Here is a 27792-nt window from a genome sequence, read left to right on the forward strand (position 1 = left end):
ATTTGATTTCACCAGAACATAATAATTTTCTGTCTAATAATTTTCTGTTGAATATATTTACAGAATCAGAGTATTCCCTAAACATATTTTTATTTCATCAGTATTATTATTTTGTCACCATTTTCTGACAGAAAAATTCTATTAGCTCTAATTACAGGTAGTTAGTGTTCATACTAATTACAATGCTAAATTGTCTATTTTAATAACCTGACCTCATATGTTAATAACACCTTCAGACAGACAATTTATGGGAGAAAATATTCTTTTTCTAGATCTAAAATCCACTCCAAAACGTTGCATTTATATTCTTAAGCAAAAGAAAAATTTGGCTCTAGTTCAGAAAATAATCATTTTAAATACATTTTTTAAGGATTGGACCTGAAATATTTCATTAATACATTTTCTATTCTTCATTCATTTTGCTGAGCAGATCAAATAATCTGCAAGAATATTCCACAAGAAAAGCTTACTACATCAGTCTTTGATGGAAAATGAACAAAGCAGTCAGTGGAAGCTCTCCCATTTTGGAGAGGGATGAGAAATACTTCAAGCCTCATGGCTGAAAAATCATTTCTGAGTATGCTCAGTAAAGAACCGAGGAATGTTTTTTTACATTAAAAAATCATAGTCTTTCATTTATTTAATCAACAAGTTCAGGAAAGGCTGCTGCTTTCTGGGTGCTGTTGGAAGAATGTGCAAGAGAATGCTAAACCCCTTATGTTTAATAGTCAGAAGAGGAAAAATAGTATTGCCAGACTGTGAAAAGTTGTGAAAGTACTTAAAGAAACATACCCTGAAGTGGTATAAAACTTTGAAGCCAACATAGCTGCTCATTTCCATTAGCTGAGCTCAGAACTCAAGACCACTGTGTTACCTAAATCTGAAAAAAATCCCACTAAATAGTTCTTGTTTAGAGTTTTAATAATGCAGAAGCCTGTGAAACTCCTCTCTAAGGTGGAATTATATTATCTACCATACATTCCTTATACAGGCTCATGAACATGCATGGAGTCAAACATATTCAGACTATTACTTTTATTTATATACATTCATGTATAAATGCATATATGTATGCATTCAAAAATAAAAAAGTATGAATGATGTTAACATCCCTACATTACTTATATAGTATGGTTGCTGGAATCCTTTTTCTCACTGTTTCCTGACTTTTTTCTACTGCATTTGCAGAGCTCACTTTTGACCACAACATTGTCCATAATACAGAAGGCCATCAGAGAATTTAAAACAAACAAACAAACAAAAAGAAAACAGCACAATGTTCTTTGAAAGCTTTACACTCACATTTATTTACTGTTTAGATGGATAGTCCATCAAAATCCAGTTTCTAACCCTTACCATTCCTGAGAATGCTGAATATCTTCAGATTTTAGTTAAGTGTATTATACATTCTGCCTTTGAAAGCTCTTTCCATTTAGCATCAGCATGTCAGCAGGTCTATTCAAGTGCTTAACTTCAGATTTGGTCTTTTCCATAATACTTACACATAAAAAGCATCCCACTTTCTACAGAGAGATTGTGGAACTGCATCCCCTACAAATCAGATAGCCCCAAGAGCAATCATTATTGCATTTGGGGAATTTAAGTTAGGCTAGACATTTTGCTGATTATCCTTCTCATTCCCATGCTGCTTGCTTCACGTCCCTCCCTGCCAGCAGCCCGACACCTGCCTTCCCAAAAGTCCAGCCACTCTCACTTCAGACGTAGGAGTCAAGGGTCACAGAAGAAGTTTGCTGCCTTCACAATACACAACTCACAACGTGACACCCTTCCCCAAGACTTGGCTCTTTAGCTTGAGGAGGGGAGGAAATAGCTGAAACTATCATCTAATTTAAAAGCAATTAATGAACAGATATCAAATGGCAGCGACTTTCTGTCATTGCCAATTTTGATTCAAACTAATGAACTAGCATAGAACAGGTCTATTTCTCATTGCCAGTCATTTAGAATTAAGCAAGCACTTTTTTAAGGTTGTCTGAAATAACAGTCCTCATTCTGATCTCTGACAAATGTAAATGAGCAGCAATTGCACTGATGCCCACGGCACACTCACACAAAGCCACAATGGAAATGAAAGTGAATTGGCACATGCTGCTACCATTTGCCAACGTGAACAGCTATCAAATAGACAACACAAATGCACGAACAGTCAGAAGCTTGTGTGCTTCTAGTGGTTTAACTTGAAGAGTGTTTTAAATGTCCTTTTCAGTACTGTGTCCCCTTCGAGGCAACTGATGTGCCAGGAGAATTCATGGCAGCTCAGTCAATAGCACATTCATTACTAAAGTACGGGGAGAAAACAGTTCTCTGCTAGGTACAGCCACTGAAATGCATGTGCTCTCTGCTGTGTTTGACTTACAAGAATATTAACTAATAAATATACCACATTTTCCAACTTGAAAAGTCAAAGACCAGCTGCAGCACAGGTGAGTGTTATGTGTTTGTTCATTAAAAAAGCTTCCAGTTCTTTCAGGCCTCTGAAGAAGCAATTAACTTGTTTTATTACTTTTCCCATTAGGGACTGATGATAGCAAACAGTGTATTCTTTCTTGCAACACAACGTGGAACCCTCCATACAATGTAAATGGCATTTACGAAACCCTTTCTAAGTAGAAAAAAATTAAGTGTTTCTGCCTCAAAAAGCAAGCAGGCAAACATGGCAATTTCTTACTCAACAGTTCTACTTACTGAATATAGTTGGAGTCATCTGCTTACTCCAGTAACTAAATTTTTTTGTTGTTGCCTTTTGTTCCTGTTATCCTGCTGCTCCAATGCAGTTAGGAGAGATGGCTCTGAATCCTGCTCCATTTTGTGCAACATAAACAGAATTTATGCTGCAATTACAAAGTCAGATTCTGCCTGCAGTTATACCCTGTAACTCCCATGAAGAAAACAAGTTGAGTGCAGCTGAAGACAGAGTGTGGCCTCTGCAATCCTTATTGCCAATAGCAAACAGGAACCAAAGAGAACCCAGCTTGACTTACAGATGCAAGGTTGAGTTTATCTCGATAGCCTTGCTAGAGCGTAGTGGTGGATGCTTTACAATAAGAGATGAGAACAGATGTGTAGGCAGGGATGACATTATATACAACTTTGTAGGGTAGGAATTTACTACAGCAGAGAAGAAGGGTTCAAACTCTCTAAAGAGGGCTTTCCAAGAAGTGCCTATATGTTCCCAGCTGATAAATGAGAGCCTTACAGCTACATCTATTCTCCGTTCTGAAAATATAGCCTATACTTTCCTACTAGGAATGCCAGCTATTTTGGTTTATCTCTGACTGTGAAAAAGGTATAATTTAGGGACTGTCAGCACAGGAAAATTGTCCAGAATATTTAGCACAAAATAAACTGTCCTAAAATATCTTTGCGAATTTGAAGCTATTATTTATTCTCTGATCTCCACTGGATCAAGATCATGAACTAGAACTAGCTGCTGCTTCTCTCTCTGCTTCAGCAAGTCACTTTCAAAATAATTACCACAGTCCTAAAGGAGAGTAACACTTTCATTTATAATTAGAGATTCCTATTCGTCCTGTATGACTTAAAAGCTTACCTTGGGTATCTAAATTAGAAGACTGGTAATGTTAGGCTCCTCAGTTAGTTAACACAGAGTAAGATTAAGCATCCCTCTATCAGCCCTCTCGTGATATGAGGCAGTCTCTGGAGATACATGTTTTTTCCATTTGCTTTAGAGAACACTTCTATCTTAAGTGCCTCAGGTAAGGCCTAAAGTTAGGTGAGAAGAACCTGGGTTAGGGCATTCATAGGAGCAGCTGCTCTGGAAGGGCCTATTTCACAATACCTGGAATTCCTGAAGGACAAAGCCATTGTCTGCAGATATGCTTTCACACTTGTCGTAAGCTAGTTGACTTGCATACCATGGCCCAAGGAAGCTGTCCTGCTCCCTTTCCCCACTCTATGCCCAGCTGCGTGTTCCCTCCTAAAAGCTACTAGTCAGGACACCATGCAACTGATGGCTCAGGTTGCTGATCTGGCTGCACAGTGACCCTACAGACAAATAAAAAAGCTCATTTCAGTTGGATCAGATGCCTACGCATACTCGTCACCTATTTGAACCAGAGCTGGAGCTGGTGCAAAGAAGGAAGTAGAGAGGATCACACTGCCATATGTGGACTGCAAGACTACCTTCCTCAATGCCAGCCAGACTTGAATCAGCTCAAGGCAGTAGTTAAACTGCCTCCAAAAGCTTCTGAAGAGAGCCAGGCCAAAAAGTCAAGATATTAAGAACGCTCAGTGTGTCACTTTAAATCCTTACTAGCTCCTTCTTTCATATAAAGCTTTTAACTGAAATAATCCTTTTTGTTGATGCAAAGAGCTTTGGGAGCATGCCTTGTGCAGAGGGATGAACAAGAACTTTAAAAACATGAGATAGCTCCTACCTAGAAAGCACTTGCCTGGTGGAGAAGCTGAGGAACAGAGAAATAAAACAGAAGAAATAGACTCAAAAAAACTAAATCTGATGGCCAAATCGTGCTTTCTGTCATGCATGCATGCGGGCTTTTCACAGCTGACTGCAAGACTGTTGCCTTGGTTGCAGTACATAACAACAGGGTTGAATAACCCAAACTGTCACCTTCCCCCACACCCTGCTACACAGGGCAAATTCACTTCAAGCTCCACAAGCCAGTACAAATGGATTGCGATGACTCTGTGAAGTCATAAAATGACTCAAGGAAAGATAAAAACAAAAGAATGAACTGCCTGAGCTTCCTAATTGAAGTCTGCGTCACCAAAAGGACCCCCAATGCCCCACTAAATGGTGCCTGGGCAGGCTTGTGCATGTGCAACTCACCCAGAAAGCAGAAAGAAGGGTTGGATCAACTCCTGCTTACAGGGTCCATGCACATCCAGCAAAATGTCTACTCCAGAAAGCAGCACTTCTCTGAACTAGCAGCACGCCTGACAGTCTGACTGAGCTAGCGGCTCATACCCACTCCGCATCTGTGCACACACGGGGTGACAGTGAAAAAGTCAGAGTTCCCCCATATGACTCCTTCAAGGACAGGCATTGGTCTGCGTCCAGGGTTTTTTCCCCATCTTTGTGAAGCCATTTTAGAACTTTTTAAACCATAATTTAAAACAAATAATGAAGTGAAAAATAAATGTATAGTCTATATATTATTAATGAAGTATTTTAATTAAGGAAAAAATCAATTTCATTAGTAAAGCTTCTTTATTATTATTTTTTAATTGTCATCTCATCTTGAGGCCCTCTGAAGTGATTCAGTACTGCATCTCCTCTGGACTGTCCTGGTGCTGGCGAGACCTCTCATAGCTCAGGATGAAGCCCTTGGGCAGGTTCTCATGAGCTTTGAAATAGCCAGGTGATTTTTGAGGAATATAGAAATCTGTATCAAAGAGTTGATCCAAATGAATTTCAGTAATTTCTTCCAACAGTTCCAACAGTCTGGAACATTAATCCCTCTTTTCAAAGGTCTCACAGGTCTTTCTCCATTGACTAGTTTCAAACCTCTGCCTCTAACTCTTTTCACACTAAGTTCTTCTTCTCTTTTTCTCTTCCTGTCTTCTTCCATCTTGCTCCTACACCTTTTGTTTTCTTTTTTTCCCCAGTCTTTCTCAGCTGACGTGTCTCAATGACCCTTTACATTCAGCCTACTGGTGTGTCCCCTTTTCCCCTTGCTTCCGCCTCAATAACCCAGGGCCTCTGTGACCCTACAGAGCACACCACAAAGTGCCTCTAACCCTCTCCTCCTTAGCACTTTGCAACCTCTGGTCAATGCCTCCTTCAGTTTCCCCAGTCTTCCACTTTCTGCAGATTCCTCTACTTCTTTCCTTTCCTCTTTTTCTCACTTATTTCTACAGCATTACAACTGATATGGAATTCATACCATAACGTTGCCCACCAGGAACCCTCACAGGAGCAAAGCCGATGTCAAGGTGGTCAGAGATTCAAGGCGGCCAGAGCTTGACATTGTTCTTCATTTCCCGTCTCCCGGCACAAAGCCGTGCTCAATAGCACCTGTTAGTCCTCTGCATTTTTAATAGTTCTGTCCAGTCTGTAGGTTTTATACTATGAGCTCCCCAGTGCACCGGGCATGCCATTTGGTGCCAGCTAAAAAGAAAAGAAAAAGTATGATTTTTGCTCTTTGGGGAAAGCTTCATCTGTGTAACAGATCTGGTGTCACTGCTGCAACACAAGCTGTGCTGACAGTTTCATACCCGTGAAATAGCACGCAGGTCTGCCAAGGAAAAGGAGCCGTGTAATTGGTGAGGTCCTGCGGTTTGACTGCTCGGCAGTGTCAAGGCACTCTTGAGGCACCTATTGTATTTGTCATTGCTCCCCGCGGATAGCGCAGTAACATCATTTCAAATTGACAGAACACGACAGCGAACACGAAATCAATGCCAGATGTGGCCAGACATTACTGAACTCCTTACACTGCTTTATAGGGGTGGGGGGGAAAAAAGGACATTTTTTCTCTTCTTTCAGCTTTGTCCTTTTAAAGTGACATGACCTTGTCAGTAGCTCAAACTGAAATTGTTTAGGTTAGTCTCCGTACATTCAAAAGCAGTATACCCAAATTTTTGCACCTTCTGATCTCAAACCACTCTTCTATTTTTGTTAGATGTATGGGCCCATTGCTGTTGTATTCAAATAATCATCAAAAGTCCCTCATAACACTATTTTATCCCCCACCCCCGAAGAGTGTTATGAGGGATTTTTGATGATTATTGGGGGTAGGGATTAAAAAAAAACCTATAACAAAGAAAGCATGGAGATCTGATCCAAAATAGCCAGCCGTTCACAGTGACAGAAAGGACTGCATAGCGAAAAGTCAGTTTTTGGATGCCAGACTGGATATTCCCTGAAGGGGTCTGATTTTCAGAAAACCTCACACTCATTCTGTAGAAATCCAACTTCTTTAAGGAGCCTCCACTTAGATAGTCGAAAATTGAAGCAACTGAAATCACCAGGTTCTAATTAAAATCACCTCTCTGTTCCCCTTTTCCTCTACTTAAAACAAATATGTGTTTCCCAGAGATAACACTTACATCCATTAATTTTTCTGTAGGGGAGGTAATTTGGCCCAATATTTCTAAGCATGTTTTACACTGGCTTGCCAATACTTTTTATCCTGCTGAACAAAGGCAGACTATTTCTGAAATAGCTTTTTGCACAACTACTCTGATTGTATTTTGCTTTCTTTGATCATTTTGTTGCTATGCTATTGATTTCTGCATTAAAACAGAGACACAATTCCCAACAACATACATGTTTAAAAGTACATAAATCTCTCCCCTTTGGTAATTAGTTCCCCCTTTTCTGACTCCATTTAATGAAATCTCAAGGGCCAATTGCCACAGTCTTTACCCAGGCAAAACTCCCATTAATCCATATATGTTGTCATAATAATATGTTATGAAAATAGCAGTCATATCAGGTTATCATTTTCTAACATCATTATGTGGAAGAGGAAAGAGAAAGGGATGGCTTATATGGAAAAAAGCTTTTATTGTAAACCAAAACCATCCATAATAATTAGCTATATCTGGGAAACATTCATGATTACCAAAAGTAAATTGATTATTTTTAATTAATGTCTTTGTTTTAGCTTGTTATCATTCCGATTGGAGAAGAGACATTTTCACTTATTTATTTTCTTCTATGGGACTGTGTCTCTCCTCCTCCCTCCCATGCCCAATAATTCCTATTATTTTACTTGTCAACTTGATCAAAAGATGGCCTCCAATGTTTTCACATCCTAAGCCCATTCATCTGAAAGTCTAATAAAAGTGTTGAACCTTTTTATTGATAGCGAGTGGCACAAAATACGGAGAGACTGGGGAAGATCATCCCTCTCTGACTTTCTTTCCTCAGCTGTCATAAGGAGGTATTGCTTACCCAGCCTTGTTTTGTGTCCTCTATAAAATGAATCTTGCTGGAAAATAGCACCAAAGATGGCTTTTCATTTTCTGAATACTAAGGTACTGTCCGGCACAGTCTTCCACAGATCCTCAAAGACTATTTCAACTTTCATCTATGGCTTACCCATTGCTTAGTGTGTCACAATGAGAATTATCAAGTAGGTAATCAGTAAAATGCAAAATCAGTAAAAATCAGTAAAAATCAAGAAGAAGCCCATCATAGTGTACAGCACTGCAAATACATCTCAGGCTGGCTCTACATCTTCAATTCCAGACTGAAGGTTATCATGCTTCCAGGGAACAAGAGGCAGCTTCAGCTGACCCAGCTTCAGAAAAAGGCTCAGCAGCACAGGTATAAATTTCAGCAGAGAGTGGACCAGAGGAAGAACAGCAAACAACCATGTCAGAGCTGATTAAGAGCTTCCATGTAACTTTGTAACCTTTTTTTCAATATTCAAACATTGACCCAAAAAAATGAAATTTTCCATATAACAAAAAAAAAGCTCTAATTCACTTTAAATTGCAAGTGAAATGTGTTCATTTCAAAAAGGAGGATGAGTCAGAGAGTATCAGCTCTCCGTATGACTATCTCATGTAGCATTAAAACTAACAAGTCTGGTAGCAACCTTTAGCCTGCTTAGTATTACAGCCGTAATACTTAAAAATACTTTTAAAATATCTGTTTAAGAAAAAAAAAGACAGCTGAAGTATTACCTTCTAGCAAGGAAAACATCTCTAAAAGTTGGATTTCTGGACCAGCTTTAGAGTTCAATCATTTTCATTTGTCTCTGAAAAAGACTGTGTAAAAGGCACAAGAGCATCATTATACCAGAGGAAAGACAGAAATATAGTACAAAACTGTTTAGCTGCATCAGCTACATCAGGGGACTTTTAATGACTTGAAAATCAAACAGTAACAATGACTTGAAATCATAACAGTAATGGAAACAAGAATATGACAAAGAGCAGCACAGGCCTTCCTGTCTTCAATCTTCACCAAAAAAAAAAAAAAAAAAAAAAAATTGTGAACAGACACAAAACTAACCTTATTTAAATGAGGTGACAGCAATACAAGCCAAAGGAAGAACAGGTTAATGAACACTAAGACAAATTAGGTGTATCTGAGTCAGCAGGAACTGATGAAATTCACCCTAGACTACTTAAGAATATAGCCAATGTAGTCTCTGAGTTATTAATAATTATCTCCAAAAATGCATGAAAAGTAGGGGTGGTGCTAGAGGACTGTAAATTATCTATCATAGTATCTATTTGTATAAACGAGAAAGGAGAGAGTAGACCCAAGGAATTAGAGATCAATTAGCCTAACCTTGATTCTCAGAAAAATATTTTGTTAAAATTATTAAACCAGCAATTTATAAGCACTTAGCACATCTGAAACAGATAATATGGAATTGCTAAAAAGAAATCAGGTACAACCAAATTAACATCATTCAGTGGCCCACTGGAACAGAGGGGACAGAGGCAGTGATACTTCTGGACCTTAGTAAAGCTTTGGACAATGTACTATACCATACCATGTTATGAGCAAACTAAGGAAATGTGGTCTAAATAAAATAGGCAAAGATCTCACTGAAATAGTGATTCAGTGTGTTACTAGTTCACTACCAAACTGGAGAACTCTGGGTGAGTCCTCAGGCAGCTGAGTCTAGCTCTATGACTGATATTTTCACTAACAACTTGGAAGTATATGCCGGTACTACAGAAGAAAAGTCCCAGGTTGGGAGAGCTGTGAGCAGTAGGGAAGACAAGATTAGTCTTGAAAAATGTCTTGATAAATAAAAGTGTCAAAAAAGCAACAAGACTGAAATGCAAAATTATTTCAAGAGAAAAATGGAAATGTGCAAATAAATAATGGAGCATATCTGTCCATGCAGAAAAACTGCGGAAAAGAATCAGCATATTTGACCCAAATTATGTGAGTCAACAATATAATGCTGTTGCGAAAGAGAGTAAAACCCATTCTCTGCAGTATTAGCAGGAATTTCTCATTTAAAAGACAGGAAACAATATTGGTTCTGGGTGAGGAACAAGATGAAGTGCTTTATTCAGCTGGGGGACCTACTCTTTAAGAAATGAATAGAAAATAATGAGAGAATCAAAAAAGATCAGTAAGAACCAGATGGGTTAAAAAACAGGAATGATGATGAAAGATTGAAGGATGTGAACAGTAGTCCAGAAATGAGAACGGCTGACAACAGTCTTAAAAAATGTAAGAGCCCATTAAAGAGAAGGTGTCAGTCAATAATAGATCCTGCTGTAGTACAAGGAATAATGAAATTAATTTCTATGTAGCAGATTTAGGTTAGATTTCAGGGGACCTTTAGGGAAACATTAGCTAACTAGAGGTTAGACGATTTGGCAAAATAGACATGTCTTGAAACTGCTTGGTCTGGCTCCAGTGTGGGGAGGGGGAACTCAAGTAAATCCCTTATAACCATGTACTGCAACTCTTTTATGAGTCTATTATTTAAAAATCAAAGTAACAGGTAAGGCTTTCATCTCAGATAACCTTCTTCCCCTTCCACTGGGCTGTAGAGGAAATATGCTCGGCAATCTTTTCGTTACATTAATGCCCTGGGTGCCTTAGCCTTAGTAATGCAAATGGCAGCATTTGCAGTTCTGCCTCCCACCTTTCACTTGTACCTTTCCACTAAGCTGCTGTGGCAGTGTTTTTCCAAGGCCTCTACAGCAGTATTTTTCCCTTGTTCTCATGTTGTTATTCTCATGCTGCTGTTCTCATAGTCTTGCATCTTCAAAACCCAATATTGTTGTTATATCAGATTTCTCATGGGAAGTGATGTGTAAGAATCACCTCTTCTTTCTCCTCCTTTTCTTACCCCCTTATTTTGTAGGGTTTAGTTTATATCAGATGAGTACGCCAATCAGGAGTGTGAGCAGACCGCTATGAAAGTATATAGTGCTAGGAAGAAGCACGGTGACAATTCATCGTGTCATCTTCATCGTCACCTGCTGCACTGTAACTTTCACTGTCAAGCACTGACGTATGCCGTCGGCCACAGGCCGCTAATAAACTTTGCTCGTGTAAGCCTGTTTCAGCATCCTTTGGCCAACATTTTAAATTACATAAAAACAGAAATTCTTTAGGCATAGAGTGCCGGATGAGATGCTGAAGATGTTGTTATTCATAGAACTCAGGCCTCTTTTCTTGCAGACAGAACAAGGAAAAAACATAATCTTTTAGGCATAACCTAAAAAACTTCTGCTCTTAGTGAATGCTCTTAGTGATGATCCTCTTCTTCTTCTGCTCTTAGTGATGATCCTTACCCATAACTATTTCAGAAAATACAGGCATGGCAAATATGTTATCAGTCCCTCTGAGACCCAGGAAACTTGGGTCACCTTTGGCCACTTCAGACATTGCTTGTAGCTGCAGCTCTGTTTACTGCATCATTGCAGAATATGTCACACACCTGGCTGTATCAGACTGTTTAAAAATACGAGAAGAGAGAAAGAGAACAAAACAGGGAGAAAAGGTATTTTGAGGGTAGGAAGGAAGACAGAGTTGAAGGAAGCAAGGCTCCCGTTTCCAGTGTTGGTCTGTGTGGTGAGGACACTGGTGGTGGCTGCCTCTCCTTCAGTGTCATCAGGATAGTGATAGCTCAGTATCAACACTGTGGCCTGTTGTCTCCAAAGACAATAAGCTTAACAGTCACAAAGAAAAATATCGTTTCCTTCAGGCCACATTGCAGTGCTGTACAGCGAGCCCCAAAAGGGGACAATGGTTAAAACAGGCCATTTTTTTCATTGTATTCTTCAACTGTTCATGACTTGGACCTTACTTCTGGCACAACAGTATTTGTTCATGACTTCCAGTCCTGTGCTCTTGTTGAGCAGACATGATCTCAACATCATCTTTCAGCTGAAGGAATAGGCCTTTGTTTCTGGACTAATTCAGTCTTCCTATCTTTATTTTTTTTTTATCTACTTTTACAAACAACTACAGAATGAACTGAGTTAGACTTCCACTATTTTCGACAATTTTAAGTACAAGGCCTTTTCACAACAGGGGATATATCCGCAACGAGTGTAATTTGCAGAAAATGACTATTTCAAGAGGTATAATTATTCTGCTTCTCTAAAAGACTGATGCTAGTAACAGCAGCTGCAAGTAATATTATAGCAAGAATCTTTTCTACCGATTGCCTGCACTTTAGTAATTTATATGTGAAATTATTAGGAAGTCCAATATTTATATGTAACTACTTTAAAGTTTGCAGTAGCAAAGTTTACATTGATAGAGCAATAGTCTGAGCTGCAGAATGACTAATAAAAAAAAAGCACAATTTCTTACTGAACATGAATTTCTGAGTGTGACAAAAATTTGCTACTACATTTAAACTGGATACAATGAATGATCAGTAAATCACATACTACAAAGCACTACACAAAGATTACAATTTACTAAAAATATTTTGAATATATTTTTGTCTAGTTAATGGATTAACTTTACAGTACTCTAAAAAAGTCACAGATATTGTTCCTTTGAAACACTGATATATTAAGCAAACCTTTTGTACCAGCACAGTTAGTTTATCTTAAATCAATATCTGTAAAATAAGTAATCTAGCAAACAATATGTATCATGTTTCTCTTGATCTAATTTAGGCCAAACTTTTAAATTATTCATTCAAAGGATATTAAACAAAAATCAATTTTTTTCACTATATGAAAGAAATGACAATAAAAACAGGCATGCCATGCTAAAGGTCAGGATTAAAGATAGGCTAGGAATTGTGCCACACAAAATGACTGCTTTACTGCAGTTTTCAGTACGAATAATGTTATTGGGCTGGAAGGAAAAGGAGATGATTGTAAGCAAACATGAATTACCCCATAGAAGGGGGAAGCAAATTTCAGTGCCTCAAGTTTGGGAGGAAGATAATCTTCCAGCCCATAGTTTTGAAAGAATTGTTTTCTGCAGCAAGAATTGTTAATAAATTTATCAGCAGGATCATAGAGGACTTTGAGGTCCCACACTCATTCAGGTGACAATGACTTGCTGTTGCAAAAAAGTCTCTCAATCTCAGTGGTATTCAGAAATTAACTTATGAAAGATGAAATGTAGTTGTTCAACTAAACATGGTTGCACTGTGCGTTCTTGTGGGCCCCACGCTGCGAAAGATGCAGACAATCTGGAGACTGTCAGGAGATTTGGTAAACATATCTGTTAGGAGAGAAATTATGATAAAGGGTTTAGGAAATGTGACCTATAAGGAAAGGTTGAAGGAATCAGCCTTGGTTTTGCTACCAAGCAGGCAACGTAGCTGAAACATGGTAACAGTCTTCTATTATGTAAAAAAAAAATGTTCTTATGAAGAAGACAGTGATAAATTGTTCTCTGTGTCCATGGTAGGCTGGACAAGACATAAACCCTTGAATTTACAGTGGGGTGTTTCAGGTTAGATAATAGGAAAAGCTTTTTACTTGTAAGGTTAGTTCATCATCAGAACAGCCAGTTCTGACTTCTTGCCACCTGAACATACTACACAACCATTTATCAGGCTCAGTCTAGGTGTATTTAATCCTGTCTCAGCAGGGATGAATTAGAAGACCTCTTGAGCTCTCTTCCAGTATTTATACAACTTTTATGGTGTAAGTTGGGAGTAATACAAAGACCAATAAACATAGTCTTTCTTTTTCTTTCCCTTCTTCTTCCTATTGTACGGCATTTCAGATAGCAAGAACAGATTATAAATTCATGCCAAAACTGCTGAACCATTCAACAGAGCCCAAGGGGGCCTCAGGAGCATCTTCTGTGTCTCCAGCATAAGACCATACTGTATGAACTTTAAGAGTATGATTGATAGTCTGAAGTTTACCACAGTAAGAATATGGCTGTGATTTACGGAAACTCAGTAACTACAGTTTCCATTTCCTTAAAGGAAATCTTCATCTCCTGTGATTTTTTCAGATGCTGAGGCAAGCTGACCAGTTTTCAACTAAGGGGAATCCAACCCTTCTTCTGCAGAATCAAATGTAAGTTCTTTGACAGTAATATGACAGGTTGCCTACTTTAATGTCATTTTTGTGTTCTGCTAAAAGATTTGGGCATGTACTGGCAGAATTTCCTGGATATTAGGACATGAAGTGATGCAACTTTTATGTCTTTGGGGAATCTTTATTGTCAGTAATTTTCAAGTATTTCTGTACTACATCCACTTCATATCTTGTAGTTGCTTGCAGAGTATTTGACAGTACTTGGAGTCAGGAACTAAAGAAGAGTTTAGTGCCCCATTTATCTCCTTCAAAGCACCATTAGCTTTGTATTAGAGCTGTTACACCAGACAAGCAATACTCTGCTGTCAGAGAATCAATGTTTGCGTTGACAGCCTAAGGGTGTACTCGCCGCTCTCCTTGGCAATGCTGACTAGTTGCCAAATTATATTTATATAGACTTTTTTCATTTGTTTGATGTTATCCAGATGCCATTTATATCTAAGAGTTCTTCACATGGTACCTTAGGTAATTGTCATTCACTGATCTAATGCCAAAGATATTAATTGTGTGCTGTTTCACTTTAGCATCAGTTCTTGGTCACACAAATGAGATCCACCTACAAAGCAGTTTTCAAGTATTTTACTTCAGTCTCCTGTTCTTTGCCTGGATTTTTGAAGAGGATGAGTCAGATCTGCAAATTCAGTGCCATCCACCTGAATGAATTTATGAGTTATAGAAAATACAATACCACAGGAATAAAGATTGAAAGGTATTCATAAAAGCAGCTCCCCCTGTGAATGTTCTTGGGAGGCTGAACTGGTTGTGAGGATAGGCACAGAGCTGGACATACTGTTCAGCACCTCTTTGATCATAGTCATGGAGAGGGTAATGATTTATGATGTTTGACAGCTACCTGCCAGGCAGCTTCATTGGTGGAAAGAATAGGTCAACTTGTTTTAAACCTGGTTTTAGTGACTGCAAAGAAGAGCAACACTTGTGCTAAGAACTAAGTAGGGATATCCTCCTTAAAAGTTGAATAAAAGCCGATGAATTTGATCATTTTCATTCCAGAAAGTCTTGACATTCTTTGTCTTCTTCTCTATATATATTTTACCAGGGTGGTGAACTGCTACAAAGCTCTCAGCTGTAGATTTCTTTCTAATCCTGGATTCTTGAGAAGCTCTGAAAAAATGCCATCTAGTACAGCAGCCTTTCATGGATTCATGCTTTTGCTTATCTCTTACACTAAAAGGAGTCCTGAAAATGTGGAAAACATCTGACAGCTTGACTTGTTTTGATGGAGCTGTTTGTAGACTTTGCTTCAACAGTATTTATTCACTTATTTATTTATTTACCAGTGCATTTGTGTTCCTGACAAGCTGTATGGAGATCACATTTGGATTTGCTTGCAGCAGATTGTTGACATCTTAGTTCACAGCACCCATAAGCTAAAAAGCAAGCAGTAGCTTGACTTTTTAAAGTTAATATTTTCCATTGTCTTATTATTTTAGCCTGGCTAGGCTTGCAGATCTTAGCAATAAGATTGGCGTGCAGTGGTTTCTACCCCATTTCTGATGTCTTTAAAATTTTGCTTACACAAGAGAGAGCCCCCTACGCCTTCAAAACATTCTTTTAAAGCCCTAGGAATTGTCAGATTCTGCTGATCTCTTCAAAACATTAAAAAGACCACTTTTAATTAACCAGAACCTAAGGTTTATATGGTGTTCTTCTACGTATCACAATTTGCTCACTACTGATTCTAGCAAGGCTTAAAAATTTATCTGCTAACCTGATAATATACGTGAGGGCAGGAGTAAAATTACTGGCACTGCTTCCCAGTGTGTGCAGTATTAGCCAATTTTATCAGGCAAAAACAATCCAAAGATCAGACGATCAAACATTTAGCATATTCTTCAGCACTTTTCTTTCTTTTTTTCTATTTTTGTTTGTTCTTTGGTATCACAGACCAGTCATTGGTCTTCTAAAGGTATATTTAAGATCAGTTGTCTCATGTGACTGATACTTTTATAGCCCTGTAATTGTTGTGTCCATGCTTGCGGTGGGAGTGGAGACAGAGTGAGTGAAACAGGTACCTAGAGGCCCATGATTGTGATTCAATAAGAAGCAGGGCTTTAATACAGTTTCCTGGTAATGAATAATGAAAGACAGAGTAGTAGCTGAAGAATAGGATATAACACAACTGAGTTTTGTCAAAGGTACACTGTTCCAGACTGTTCTCCTACATTTCTTTGATAAAATAAGTGACTATCAAAGACAAAGAAGTGATATAAAGCTCATCTAACTGAAGCTGAGTAATGCATTTCCTGTGATGATACATGGAAAAGAATAGATTGAACTAGGAATTAGTACAAAGCACTGCAAGGGAGGTTAGAAAACAGCTAGAAAAAGAGATAATCACATGTTGTGCTGAAGTGAGTTGCTAATACAGTTGCTCAAGGATCAGCCTTGGAAAAAATATTATTGAATGTTTTTTTCTTATTCAGAATAAATTATTAGGAAAATACCTATATAAATTAATAAATAATATTTTCATTAATGAATTTGATAGAGACATGCTCATAAAACTTGCTGATGATGAAGTTGGGAGTCACTGTCACTACAGAACTACTCTACTCACAAAGTAGCACTGTGTGACCTTGTGAACTGGAGTAATAGTAATAAGATGAAATCTAATAATACCAAGAGCAAGGTCATTCTCTCAGGGACTGTTCACTTGAACTTCTGCTATATAATGGGTGCTTATCAGTTGGAAATGGCAGAGCAAGACCTTGGTACATCTGTTCATCACAGGATGTCTACACACCAACGATCTGATGACCCTGGAAGATACAAATGTGTTAGCAGTATAAATCAGGTGAAGTATTTCCAATAGCCAGTAGCTTTCTATATAGCTCCTAAAAGTACTAGAATGATTGAATTTCCTCTCCATAGCAGTGACATTTCCCCAGGGGTGGGTAAGTGATGAAGTAATAATGTCGCATTTGGAAGAGTATGCAAAATGTTCAAGAAAGATGAATTCAAATAGGGCCAGGTTTAGATAGTGGTTACCAGGGAACATAGAGACCACCTAACTAATGAAACCTAGACACACTTGATTTTTTAACCTAGCAAAATAAGGTCTGAGATGGTAAATGACTACTCTTCATAAACATATTGGGGTATAACTACTAGAAAAGAACTATTTAAGTGAAAGGGCAATGTTAGCACCAAACCAAATGGTACTAACTCACTTTGGAAGATTGAAGCCAGAAAAAAAATGAGACTCTAGAACATCCCTCTAGGAGGAATAGTGAGAAGAAACAGCCTACCTTAATCAGCTTATAAAAGCGATAATGAAACATTTATTTGAAATAGCAGGGGACTGTGCCCAGCAGCTCTCTCTCAGTCCTGTGCTCCTAGGTACTTCTCATTTGTAGTGAAAGAGAATAAATCTTTCTCTAACAAATAAGGATCAAAAGAGCTAACAAGGAAAGCCTGCTTTCCTTTCAAAACTAACAGATAAAATGTTGCTATTATCCAGTGACAGTTCATTTTGTCTAATAGAGTTAATTATCCCATTACTATTGGTTACCATTAACATTAATTATTGATACCAAAGTAGCATCAGGAGGTCCCAGCCAAGCTAAGGGCTCCACTATTCTGGGGGCCTGTGAGAATAAAAATAGCAGAAGACAGTCTGTTATTCGAAGAGCTGCAGCCTAGTTTCCCAGCTAGAGCCTCAGGCCTGCCAGGGTGTGTGCGTCTGGTGGCTATGCACAATAAGGAGCCCATTTAATTTAATGGTGCTGCTCACAGTACGCGAAGTTGGGCAAGTGTTAACTTTTGACAGACTGGAGACAGAATAGAGGAGACAGAAAAAGCTGGGAGGAAGGAAACTGGCTGCCTCCCCCCGATGTGTTAATCTTCAGAATGTCACATATGGACACAAGGACAGGCATTGCCAGTCGACCAAACTGTTCTACATTTGACAGTGGTCAGAGGCAGCAAAAGAAATTAAGAAGAAAGGAAACATCCAGTGATAATTCCCTTGCTCTTGTTCTCCTAGCTTCTGTTAATCTATGGTGAGAGAATTTACTCTTAGGCCATATTGACAGATCTGAGTTTAATAGCCTTTAATGAACGTTTCTTACATGAATTTGCCCTGTCACTTCTGGAACTCATGTTTTCAGCCTTCATAACACCCGGTGGCAATGATTTCTACAGTTTAATTGAGTGTTTCTTTTTGTTTAGTTTTAAAATTGCCACCTTTTATTTGAACCTCAGATTCCTCTGTTACAGGAAACCACAAATAACCATTGCCTCTTCACTCTCTTCATATTCCTTAGTCTTTACAGAAGACAGGCTGAGGTGCAGAGAGGCAGTCTGTCCAGAGTCTTTGAGAAAGTCTTTGGTAAAGTGAAGGACAAAATGCAGATGTGCTGTGCTCCCCACAAAGTGTCTGGACAATGAGACTGTCCTTCCACATGCTGTGTGCAAATGTCCGAACACACAACCACAGTTCCTCGAGGATGTCTTTAACTGACAGCATAAAATGGTCAGTCTTATAGTTCTGCTAGATCAAGCGTTCAATAACGTTACCTTTTAAAACCATAGCCTTGCTAAAAATCCAAGTAAAAATTTTAAGTCACTGAAGGTAGCAGAAAAGGCATTTATGAAATTCATAGTCTGAGGTGGAGAGAAAAAAATTAGAGCAAAGCAATGAACAGAGCTACCTTGTTAAGCAATGCACCAAACTCATTTCTTAATTACACCCGGATACAGTTAAACCTGTATTCAACAAGGCACTGAATTAAATACTTCAGTTCATCCTCCTCAAAACTGCACTTAATCATGTGTGTAGTTGTAGGGATGTGCTTGTGTGCCGTGCTCAATAGGGGTGGATGTGGAAATCGAAGCATTAAGTAACATGTCTCGAAAGTGACCAAAAGCTGAGTTTTGTCCCAGGCTTACCGAACTGTTCTGTATTTTAAGTGTTCTGTCAGGTAAAGATATTAAACCTAATGAAACTTTAGTATCAACAAGTGATACAAGTCTGTGGGACTGCCTGTGTTTGCTGTTATGATGTAGGATTCTGAGAGCAGATAAAACTTAATGAATGCCAATAAAAGACTTCAAATATGCTCTGATGCAACGTTAAAACAGAGTTGAGCCAACAGAGCTGAAATTACCAGCCATAAACCAAAGGAAACGAGCAGATTCTCTCATTGTTTTGTACACCCAGATACACACATACAAACACACAGGCTCACTCACACTGTAGATTATATCACAGACAAATATAACCAAGAAAACTTCTCTGAACTGCCTGACAGTTGTGCTAGTGTATAATGTGGAGCAGCTCTCATCCCTTCAAGATTGTCAAAATGATGAGACAGTTCAGTAAGAGAGCAGGAAAACTGGCCAAAAGGAACAGGAAATAAGCAAGAAATAGCACAAAACACTGAGCAATTAACTTTTCTATTGACAACTTCCCTTTAAGTGTTTTTTCAGCAGTTTTAGATTTGTTTTGAGACTCCTCAAAAAAAATCTTAACACAAGCATTTTTTCCTCACAATATACTTTCCCTTTTTATAGTTGATGAACTCAAGTGTCCACAAAAATAAACAACCATGACATACTGCTAATATTTTACAGGAATCTCTTCCAGCAGTTTTCTTCTCGCCCAGGACAGATCTCAGATGTGACTGTCTTGCAGAAGCAAGGGGATGAGCAACCAGAAATTGTACTTACTGCTTTTATTGCTATAACAAAACAATGCTTTGGAAGCAGCATTTGGCAAATTTATACAAATTGGACTCACTGCAAATGTTCATGAATATACTCCTATAAAAACAAAATCCCTGCACTGATTAGCCGTATTCCAGGGTGTTTCACACATGCATTAAGACAGGTTTGGGAGAAAGGAGAGGTAAAACTGTTACAGATGGGATAAACTTGCAAAAGCTGCTACTGATTGCGGTCACATTCGGTCTAACAATGTTGCTCCTTATAAATATCTTAATGAGTCTCAGGATAGTTGTCTTGGCCTGTGAGATTAGTGATACCCAGAAGAGTGAGCTCCGTGCTCAGCAGGGAAATAGGTTCAAGCCTCCATCCAGTTTATTAGGATGCTTAAAAATCAGTTCCTGGAATGCTCTGTTGTTCCTAGTGTCATCCCGAAACTGAGTTGGCTCGTGAGATAAATGGAGCTTGCAGGGAAGGATGCTGTCTGTGGGGGAGAATCCGAAAAATTAATGCTGAAAGCCAAATTGCCTTTTAGATTGCTTTGCTGTTTCATAAAGGCATTCAGCACAGGTAAAATTGCTTTCTAAAAACAATGCCACTAAAACTTAAGAAAAAAAATTTTTGAAAGAAGGATCTCAGGTAAACAATATGTGCATATTTACTATGTGCACTGTTTATTAATTTTGTGCCAAAGGTCCTAACAAATTCAGAGACAAATAATTTTGAAGACCAGTGAAATACTAGAACCCTCCTTTGAACAGTGTAGACAGTCTAGAAAGACAAGCACTGCGAAAAGTCCTCCTAGCCCCCAGCTCCATTTTGCAGATAAGATTTTAAAAAAACTTCTCAGAGATTACCAGAAAAAGTCTCAGAGACAAGATTTTAGCCACACCTTCTTAACCTGAGACCAATCAAGAGCAATCTTCTTCACATACAGGTTATTCTGCTGCTTTCTTATAAAGAACTGTGAGGAATTTTAAATATGAGCATTTAATGCAAGCATCACTAACAGTGTTCCTTGCTTTTGAAAATCCTAGTCATAAAACCTTTGATAATTTTAGCAGACATCAGGAACCTTCAAAACAAAATAAACACATATCGTTTGCTGTGGCTACAGCAAAACTGCTGTAACTGAAGATTATGTATTTATGAAAATGGAGTTCTGACAGAATCATAATGAATATGTTATAAAAGGATGGTGTAATAACTTTAGGGGCTGCTATATTTCTCCAACCAAAGTGCAGGAAATGCAAAATTATTTTCTCAATAGGAAAAAAAAGGGTTCCTTAAGGAAGAATTCCTGCTGGCCAGTATGGAAACTTCTTATTAACAGGCAGATAATCTTATTTATTCATTGCTAATAAATTACAAGCACATTCCAGATATAATGTTAAAATTATTACCTTAATACATATTTATACATGCAATGTCCACACAAGTGAGTCAGTAAGTTTTATTTTAAAATCTACGCTAAATATTGTTGTAAATCCTCAATAGATGGTGCTATTATCTAAGTTAGTATCTTAGCTGATTATGCAAAGGAGCTCAAGACAAGTGTGCCTGAGATTTATCTGTATGGAGACATGACCATCTTTATGATGTCCTTTTAGTTTATGGTACATGCTCGCAAGAGAACTTCCTTTTGCTTTCCACTCCAGGGTAGTGAATGCAAATACAACCGCATATTCTGGTTATACAACTCCAGGTAACAGCAGGCAGGTTTCAGGCATTTTTAACAAAAGTAGAGCTACTTGAAACACAATCATTGTCTGCAAAAAATGGCATACCTCTCATCATTTTTCTTCCATTGTTTGAAACAGCTGAGATCCAGTGCTAATTAAAAGTGTGAAATTCTGTTTCACACTGTAATGGAGCATCCCAGGATGCTCTTACACCGCTCAGCTTTGTAGGGATGGGATGCATGTGACAGCAGCAGTCTGATTGACTTGACTTCTCAGACAACAGCTGTGTGCTTCCTCCACCTACCGACTAGATGCCATGATCATCCCCCTGCAAGGCAAATTTTCTAGCCATTCCATAATTCCTGCTTTTGATTACAGTATCCCATCTTTTCAGAGACACCCTTCCCAACACCTTCAGAAATGTAATGCAGAATATTGCTGCCTGCCTCCTGGGGAATTTTCCCATTGTGAACAGAGCACAGCTGCAATTCATCAGCTTTTGATCATGGATCAGGTCAGCAGCAGCTGTCTGGAAGAGCTGGAGTGGTTTTAGAGGACAAGCTCACTCCCAGAACTAAATTCCAGCACAGAAGGTAAGAGGTGGAAGTGCTGATGCTGGAACCTCCCCAAGCAGAGTGCAGAGGTTTCTTCCCATCTCAGAAATTCCCTCTCCAGAACCAACCCATCAACTCTGAGGACATCTGTGATCCAAAGAAAGATACAGAAGACAGTTAAGCACCAAAACCTCACTGAAAACCTATCCACCTCCCAGTTATTTCTTCCAAAAATATCTATACGATGAGGAAAAGCACGGGAATCTGGATGTGGGTGTGTTTTATGATTTACATCTCCAAAACGGGATCATCTGCCTGCACTGTCCTGGTTCTAGGACTTGGAAAAATTAGCAAAATTATAAGAAATAGCAGTAACATTCAGGAAGAGGAGCACCAATCAATAACTTACCATCAGTTTTTCCATTAAAATGTAGTAAATATTTGTTCATTTAGTAGTGGTTAAAATGTTCTCCTTTTTAATGACAATGCCAAAGTGTAAATTAAATTCAAGCATTAGCTAATTCAGCAATTTATATCCTATTTCAGTCGCGCTTACTACTGTTTGATTGCCTTCCCTATTTTATGTGAAATACTATATACCTATTGATTTGTGGACATTAATATAAAATGAAGAACACACTAAAAATAGTTAAACCACAGAGGAATAATTAGACTATTAGGACTTTCTAAATGATCTTTATCTCCTTTGAGCATTTAAGAGAAAACAAGTTTGAAATATTTTATTAGTAAGTTACTGACTTTTAGGTAATAGTAATAAGCAAGTGACAGTAATTGTTAATCAATATGATAAGAAAACACAAATAAGGCAACAGTTGCTGATAGAATAATAAGGCAAGGTCTGTTTTTGAGTTAGGTTCAGACTCTGCCATCTTGACTCACCCTGAATGACAACATAATCTGAGAATAATCATATAAACTCAAATGCCATGTCTGTACCAGGCTGAAAACGTAGAATCTGCTGCAGTGGTAAGCATGAAGTAGTTCATGTCATGCCCATCGTACCTCACAGATGGCCTGAATGAGAAAATCCAGACAGTCTTGACTGATCTCGGTGTCATTAGTACACTGAGCGCCCAGTGCTGCAGGGAGCATCTTCTGGGCTTGCAAATTTGCCATCTGGAGGATAGGCAGGTCAGGGCCTCCTGGCGCCCTCGCGGGTGGCCTCCTCAGACAGGGTGGACATGGACAATGAGGCTGTGATTCACAGGGTATGTACCATTCTGTTTAAGACAATGTGGTGGATTACAACCTTCTGTAGGAAAAAATGGATGTGCAGTTTATCACCCAACATGGTAAACTCATGTGCATGGTAGTACCCAGCCTCAGTACACATTTCATAGACTCTTTTTTACCCACAAAAATAAGTTTCCCCAAGCTTTGTGTATTGAGGGCTGCAAAGGTTATTTCCCCCCCTTTTGTCAACATTGCTGAAAATCAAAGTTACGTAGGCCCTCTTCCACAACTGGGATATTATGGGGTAGACAGAAAGATGCTTGAGGAGAAAAAACAACTCTTGGTATGGCAAACAGCTAATCAGGAGAAGATTTTTTTGACTTGCAAATTACTATTTTGCAAGTCAAAATAGTTTTGCAAGTTTGAATTACTATTGCCAGCAAGATGTAAAAATTTTGAGGGGGACCTGCAGAGCATACAGGAATGCGATCATGATGATGGTATATTCCACATTCTGTGAGAAAGAGGGCAATGAAAAGATGAGGCTTATCACTGAATAGACCCCTTTCAGTACACCACACTAGCCTTTACTTGCGTGTCCATTTGCCAGTTTATGTTCCTTAAACCTAACATGGTAGCACTCCTCCCTTCACGTGGTCATTAGCAGAAGAAAAGGAGATGTTCAGCCACCTCTGTTCAAAGGCTTATGTACATGGCCAAAAAGGAAAATATTCAAATCTGCCATGTGTTAAAACGTGGTGAACATCAAGTAGGATCCTACTTTTGGATGGCTATGCAGTCTTTGATGGGGTGCTGGCAGCTTTCAAATTTAACAGGTGCTTTTTCCATGGCTGTATTGAATGCTACCATGAAAATGATGGGAACTGTCTAGTGGGGGCCATCTTTGGATATTTGCATTACAGAACACATCAAAAGATGGACCACCTAAAGAGAGCAGGTTTTAACATCAGATCTATATGGGAGCTTGAGTGGGTCGCTATGACAAAATCAGATCGGGAGCTTGCAGAGTTCTTCGCCAGGACCAAACTCCCCACATCATGGATACCCAGAGATGCACTTTTTAGTGGTAGGACAAACACCACTTCTCTGTATTACAAAGCAGCCCCTGATGAAAAGATACATTGCTATGATTTTATTAGACTCTATCCCTTCCTCAGCAAAACAAAGCAATATCCTCTTGGGCACCCCAAAGCATTCTGAGAATTTTGACACCCTGATAACCCACTTTGGCACAGTCAAAGCAAAGCCCACGTCATGGGTTCTTTTTGCCTGTGTGAGAGTAAATAGCAAGCTATTGTTTCCCTTGTGCCACACTTGTGCTGAAACCTGCCAGGCCATCTGCACCCACAGCAATGAAGAGAGGACCCTTGCGAGCACCTGGTGCTCCCCAGAACTGAACAAGGCTCTGGAGATGGGCCACAATGTCTGTGAAAACTATGAGGTTTGGCATTTTGAACAGAGGAGTAACAGCCTTTTCTTGGATTATTTAATGGAAAAATTTGGACAGAGATCCAATTTACCCAACACCACCATTGTAAGAGAATCAGAGAAGTTGTATGGTTACCTCTTTTCTCCAGCTTAGGATGTGTCTTTCTGTGATTTTATTGATGAGGATCTGGCCACTGTCTCATGGAAGCACGCCAAAGGACATGTGATCCTGCAGTGCAACACTAACTTTTTTATAGCTTGCTTCACCACTGCATAAACACACCTAGAGCTTTATGATCTCTTAGATGCCCTGCAAGATTACTGCCCTTATCATGACACAGACTCTGAGATATTTGTGAGTTTTCTGGGGGACTGGAACCTCCTGCTCAGTGACTATTTAGGCAAGTTGACAAATGAGTTGCCACCAGATGAGCACATTATTGAGTTTGTGTCACCAGGTCACAAATCCTACGCCTAGTTGCAGCCTGGAGGAAAGTGTTGAAGGCATCACTCTAAATGCAACAAACTGAAAAGATCAATTTTGAGGAGCTGAGGGATCTCGTGTTGGATTATGGTGTAAATCCAGACAATGGCAACCCTAAAAAGATCATGGTAGAGCAGTCTTCTATCATCAGGAACAAGCAGAAGTGGGCATTAGAGACCAGGCCCCTCTGGAAGACACAGCAGGTGGTCTATGACAAAAGGGTACTGACTAAAAATTTTAAAAGCCTCCGTTATAACTTTTGATCATGGGCATTTGCTGGAAGCACCCCTTCTCCACTATTCTGGCAGAGCCTAGCAACTGTGGGAAAAGTTATTTTGTAAAAAGTCTTTCGGAGAATGCCAACTGCTTGCTTTCCATTATACCTGAGAACATCACGTAGTGTTAAAGTTTTTGGCAACCGTTGTATCAGAAACTGCTCTGCAAATATCCTGTTATCAAATCTATGGAAGACTTACCTGAAAGTCTTAATAATGGAGCAAATAAGGTTGTGATCAATGATTTGATGAACTCTGCTTGTGAGAGTGACAAAACTGAGAAAGCTTTTACTATGTGCATCACAGGAATCTTAGCATCCTGTACATTTTCCAGAATGTTTCTGCCAGAGCTGCACAACTGCCCTCAGCACAAACTATATCACATTATTAAGAACCCTTGGGATAAGCTCCAGGTTGTGTCCCTAGCCAGGCAGTTCTTTTTAGAAATGTTTGAAGACACTACAAAGACACGACATGGGTACTTGGTTGTCAGTTTAACTGCTTCTACACCTGAGGCTTTTAGGCTAAGAACTGGTCTCTTCCCAACAAAGCAGCTGGCCATTTACATTTTGAAAGAAAAAAAAAAAAGGCTGGACTCATATCCTGTGTTGCTCTCAGTGCACGTGCAGGGGCATGACGTCCCAGTGTCCGAAGAGTAACCTGTCCTTACTGGAGCTGTGGGTATGATCCTCCCCTGGCAGAGAAAAGCAATACTCTGCACTGCTTCTAATGACCTGACAAAGGCCATTTCTGAAATTGTCCTGAATACTTTGAAGGGGAACATTCCATTAACATCCAACCAGATATGCATGCTAAAAAAGGGCCACAGATTTATTAAAAGCCTGATTGTAAAAGTGTGCCCTTCTAAAGAAAGAAGCTGTTGGTGAAGCAAGCTGGTTTCTTGGTCCTCTTGTAAGTTTTGCTCTTCCATTTATTACAGGGCTTTGCTAAAGTAGTGATAGAATATGCAGAAAAGATGTATCTGATGCCTGCAAATCAACTGGAGCTGCTAAAACTGCTGCCATTACCTATGGAAGACATTCAGGCTCACACGGTCCACTCTTTGGATTTTTGAAATGGGGGACATTCTGCAAAAATCAGTCTTGATGGCCTACAAAAAGCTAAGGTATACAGCTGCTCTTCAAAGTATTTGACATACATGAAGCAGAATGATCAGGAAAGATTACTTTGCTTTTTCCAAAACAAAATGAAATAGAAGCAAAAATGTCCTTCAAGACTTCTGAGGACCCTGTCTCTGCTATTCAGGAAATGTTGGATAGTGTGCATCCATGGTAGAGGAAGGATGCACAAGGGCTCCTAGACAAGCTAGGGCAGCACAAATATATTTCTTCTTGGGACAACCAGAGAAGTTTTGTACACAACGGAGACAGCATCAAGGGATCCAGCCATCTTGATTTAGTTCGAGGTGTCCTTCAGACTCATGCCCCTTCTAGCCTGAGGACACCTAAAGGCTGGAATATTTTTATGAAAGCCATTGCTGCAGTGACTGTTCTGTCTTGTGCCATGGGTGATGCAGTGAACTATTCTGCCTGGCTTGTTCTTTTTCTTCTTCTTGTCCTGGTCAGACTGTTGTCTGGTGCCCCTCTTTCTTTTACTCCTAAAGGGCTGGGACAGGCCTTCCCTCCAAAGGCATGATGTGTCTCCCTTTCTTTTAAGGCTTTTTCTTTGAATATAAGCAAGCCCTGAGCCTTCCTGATTTTCTGATGTTTCCAACTTGTCCGAGACTGCCTTGGAAAAATGTCTGAATGAATTTTTTGCAAAATCTCGACCAGCACTTTTAATATGTGTCATAACAATTTCTAAAGCCCTTTTCAAAAGCAGGACTGTCTTTCTAAACAGGCAATTAAAAACAAGTCTCTCTTTCTAGACATCCTGATGTGGTCTCCTTTTTTGAGCAGAGGCACAGATTCTTTAATTTTAAACACAAGCCCGTATACAGTTTTCCAAACTTTTGCAGAGTTTAAAGGGTTCACGTGCACAGGCCTGGCTCTGATAGTTCTCTAGAAGCTATGCTTGTAGCTCTTTATAAACTCTGACAACACATCAATGTAGTGAAAAGTGCCATGCACTGTAAAATATCCCCACATCTCAGTTTTGAACATCCTGTTGAAACACTCTATGGCGGAAGCTTTTGTTTCTTAGTAACAAAATGGTAAACATTGTACTGCTGTAACAGCTTGTTTAAAGGCTGGTTTAAAAATTCTTTCCCTCAGTCAGTCTGTAATTTCTGAGGCATATGCTCCCTGCTAAAAATTGTTTTAAAAGCCCCGGCTATTTCAGAACCCATTTTGCCTTTAAACTAATGGCCCAAGCATGCTTGGATAATATGCCTATCACCATTAAGATGTACTTAACACCATCGTTGTGCTTGGAAAACTATTGCATATCCACCAAGTGTGCCTGCTTCCACCTCTGCCACAATCACCTTGTTTCCTTTAAAGCACTTTCTTGCCACCTTGTGTAAGCTGTTAGTGTCTTGGGGC

The sequence above is a fragment of the Dromaius novaehollandiae genome, chromosome 1 (assembly GCF_036370855.1).
Source record: "Dromaius novaehollandiae isolate bDroNov1 chromosome 1, bDroNov1.hap1, whole genome shotgun sequence".
Lineage (NCBI taxonomy): Eukaryota > Metazoa > Chordata > Aves > Casuariiformes > Dromaiidae > Dromaius > Dromaius novaehollandiae.